Source organism: Salvelinus sp. IW2-2015, linkage group LG25, assembly GCF_002910315.2.
Source record: "Salvelinus sp. IW2-2015 linkage group LG25, ASM291031v2, whole genome shotgun sequence".
Taxonomy (NCBI): domain Eukaryota; kingdom Metazoa; phylum Chordata; class Actinopteri; order Salmoniformes; family Salmonidae; genus Salvelinus; species Salvelinus sp. IW2-2015.
Genome location: NC_036865.1, coordinates 19,147,326 through 19,151,568, shown reverse-complemented (window position 1 = coordinate 19,151,568; position 4,243 = coordinate 19,147,326).

Below are 4,243 nucleotides of genomic sequence, written 5' to 3'. Positions count from 1 at the left end.
CTCCTCCTCTCCATCTCTGCTTACCATACTTTCTCTTTCACTCACTCGTTCACTCCCTACTGTCTTCCCCCTCTACTTCTCATCTCTCTTTCTCTCTCACTCTCACTCTCTCTCACTCTCGCTCTGATCCTTTTCCATGTCATCCCCGTTAGCATACAAGCAGCTTTCGTCAGCTTCAGAGAGTTCCCTTTCTGCAGGACCTCTATGTTCTCTATGGGGGCTCTGATTGTAAGGGCCTTCTATAGGACAGCAGCCCCGGCTATCAAATGCCTGCCCGGGGGTTAATAATAATGTGTGACATGAAGCAGAGCTGGGAACACACCCAGACATACAGTGCAGGGTACTATTAGAGCGCTACTATGGGATGGGAGTCCCATTCAAACACTGATCACAAGTCGGTATGATTCATGTCTGAATACTGACTGACTCTCAGGCACACTTTCTCAATGGGTGCATTATACATTGTGCTCACAAAAACTTTAAAGGGGGAATTAGCTGTTGAAACAATAACAAAGCAAACTCCCCGCCACTGTTTTGGTAGAAAGCTGAGGAACCGGGCTGGGGAAATCTAAACACTCTCAAATTAAAAAACAGAGCTATGGATGGACTGATCATTCAKAATATAAAAATGATAGTTTTAACCATGTTTTGAGGCTATATAGCGTTTGATCTTTGTTCGGTGCTTGATGGAATAATCGTATGAATTGACTTGATTTTCAGTCCACTCATTCTGCTTGTCACGTACTAGCAGACACTTTAGTCTGCATGTGCCTAATCACAGAGCATTGTTCCCCTTTTCAGGAGCCCGATCCATCATAAATGGTATTCAGCACATTTTCTTGATTCACAATTCACATATTTTTGATCTGTAAACATGTAATCAAGTTCCTACATTTTCATTCAGCAAGCTGTAAACCATGCACTGATTTGAAAAGTGGAAGAAGCAAAACCTCACAATATAACATAATGGAATCAACATGAAGCCAAATTGGTAAATCACTAAGAATTGACTCAATGATTTTCATTTGTTGGAAAGGTGTAGTGGGAATTACAATCCACAGTGCTACTTAGCTTGTTCAGGAACCCTATAGCCTGTGACCCGTACAATGTCGGAAATGGATACAATCACCATCACTCACAGTGTCAAGAAAGTCTATAAAACCTATGGCCATTCAGCATTCTGAATCTTTCAATGACTATAGAGAGCGAGTGGGTTCACCTGAATCATACTTATTTTTGTCACGTTCTCTCCCCTTTAATCGTAATAGAAAGTGGATTACTTTACCTTCTCTCAAATGGGTGCCACAAAACATTTGTGTATGGTTTGAAAGCACATTTGAAGGCATATTTGCACTGTGAAAATCAAGGTGAGGCCATAGAATGTCATATGAAATCCCTAAGCCTAATCCATCAATGCAAGTTAGTGGACAAATAAAGAAAGAAATGAGGACAATTGGAGGAAGCAACCTCAACCTTGGACAGAGTGTCACCCTACACTATAGCACAGCCCAAAGCAAAACATATTTATATAAGATTTAATACTGTAGGTTCACTCCAACTGTAGCTTGGTAGTGCTAAATGCATCTTTAAAATAATACAAACAGTAGCGGTACTCAATTCTGTGTCCCATGATGCCATGTTGAGCTCAACATGAAGCTCTCAGAACAGGCTATTGCAGCCCAGTTCCACACTGTTGCCTCTTGTCATCTAAAACCCAGCTGTAACTGTCACCGTCATAACACCAACCACTTACCACAGGGGCGTCATACACCCCAAATATCTGAGGGGGCACAAAGTACGTGAGAGTGGCTGGGGGTTGGTCTGGAGGGGGGTTAGTTGGAGAATTGTGAATTTTTCAAACACCTGCAATAGTCCCAGTCGGTATTAGATAGAACGCTGAAGGCCTTACCCACCTGTGGGGTTAACAACCTGTGTTTACCTTCAGTAGGTTACCCCATTGCCTCACAGCAAAAACATGACCTTTTTCAAATGCAATTTTCTAGTTGTCTGCTTGTTTTAGTCATTAAATAACATTTTAAAAAGTACATGTCTAAAGATGACTTTCAACATTGCCTGCTCCCAAGCGTTCTCACTACTTAGGAAACATTATATTGTAGGGCTTCCCTCATGCCCCTTTTCATGATGGTGATAGCAGCCACGTGAGTGAGTGCTAGCTAGTTACCGACCAGAACATTAAGCTAGCCAACACCAACAACACAAACACATGGACTATCCAGCTACAAGTAGTGAATGGGGTTACAAACTGACTATACTAAACAAGTTAAATGTATCACCTGTGATTAAAGAATTTCCACACACATAGTTACGTGTAGTATGCTTGGACACCGGGTCCCCACATTTTCCATTTTCCATTCGCCGAATAGCCTGAAGCCACAGGGCTCTTTCGCAGTCTCTATGTCGCTACGTGGGAGCATTGCAAACCGTAGGTCCGTAGGTCTTTACCTGGTAACATGTACATTGGTAACATGTACACAGCAGCTTTTCGGTATGTGTTGTAATTTCTGTATAACTAAAAATGGACGATGAAGTTGGCTCTTTTACAATGGAGGTCAATGGGAAAGAATGTTTGTTTTCCCCAATATGTGGACGTGATCGAGGGTAATTCCTTCTTATGACGTGAATATTGACTGGGAGTATCTAGAGCTATAAATATTATGCTTAATTCTATGTAAATAATGTTAATATTTTTCTGAATATCTCAGCATTCCTCTTGAGATGTCTGTATCCTCCTGACTGATGGTTATTTTTTTAAAGAAACTAAATATGCTTCTCTGCATTTCCACTAAAATCTGGGTAAAGGATGAAAAGGAATGTGAGTCTTATTTAGTAAATGTAGAAATTGCTTGCTTTTCTAAAGTCTACCAACCTTGCCAGCAACCTACTATAACTCGATTGATAGCCTGAAATTGGGTAGGGAGATTGGGAACCTATCTGCGCTAGCTAAAGACAACTTCAGAAAATTGTTAGGTGGCTAGTAGTATTACCCCCTATTACCCTTTAAAAAAAAAAAAAGGACAAATCTGAAGGTGCACATGCCCCTGTGCCAACTATGGCTTAACATTTCTGCGCTGACTCAATGTACAAATCACAGAGCATTTTAATTACACTAATACAAATAGCTAATTAATTAGCATCATCAGTCGTATAGAACATATCTAAAGATAACAGTACTGAATTAAATGATTCTCTCTCTCAAATTCAAATTCAATTCAAATTCAAGCTGCTTTATTGGCATGAAAAACATTGTGTCAATATTGCCAAAGCAATAAAATTATAAACAATGACAAATAATAATATAGAATGGCAGTAAATAATAATACAAAATTAAATATAAAAATAGTAACAATAAAATGGTAGTCAATAATCGAATGTAATGTAATAAAAAAATGAAACTATAACTAACTTAGAACTAAATAACGGTCATCTTCACCATTACATCGGTAAAAAAAGAAAAAATGTCTGTTGAATCAAGGTTGAATATCACATGCATCAAAATTCAAATTGCGATGTACTGAAACGTGGACCAAACACTAAGCTTTTTTCCGAAGATGTAAACATTCAAGCATCTAACCTTGACAATAAATTATATGAGGGAGGTGGTTCGAACTGATTTGAAGAAAATGGGGAAAATGTATGATAAGAAGCAACTGCTTATCAGTTAACTGACCTCAACTGAATTTCAAGTTTGTGCACTTTCTGAAGATGCACAATAACAAACTAATTTGGGCGGTGCTGAAGAAGACTTGCGATTAAATTGATTTTAGAAAACAATAACAACTTTCTCACAACCGTCTGGTTGAGCATCTGGACAGATCCTCTTGGTATCATTGTTTCTAAGACTAATACAAGTTCCCTATGTGAAGCCACAGTAAAGTAGAGAGAGAGAGTAGAGAGAGTCGAAAAACAGCAGGTCCTGGACAAGGTAGCACGTCTGGTGAACAGGTCAGGGTTCCGTAGCCACAGGCAGAACAGTTGAAACTGGAGCAGCAGCACTACCAGGTGGACTGGGGACAGCAAGGAGTCATCAGGCCAGGTAGTCCTGAGGCATGGTCCTAGGGCTCAGGTCCTCCGAGAGAAGAGAAAGAGAGAGAATTAGAGGGAGCATACTTAAATTCACACAGGACAACAGATAAGACGGGAGAAATACTCCCGATATAACAGACTGACCCTAGCCCTCTGACACAAATACTATTGCAGCATAATTACTGGAGGCTGAGACAGG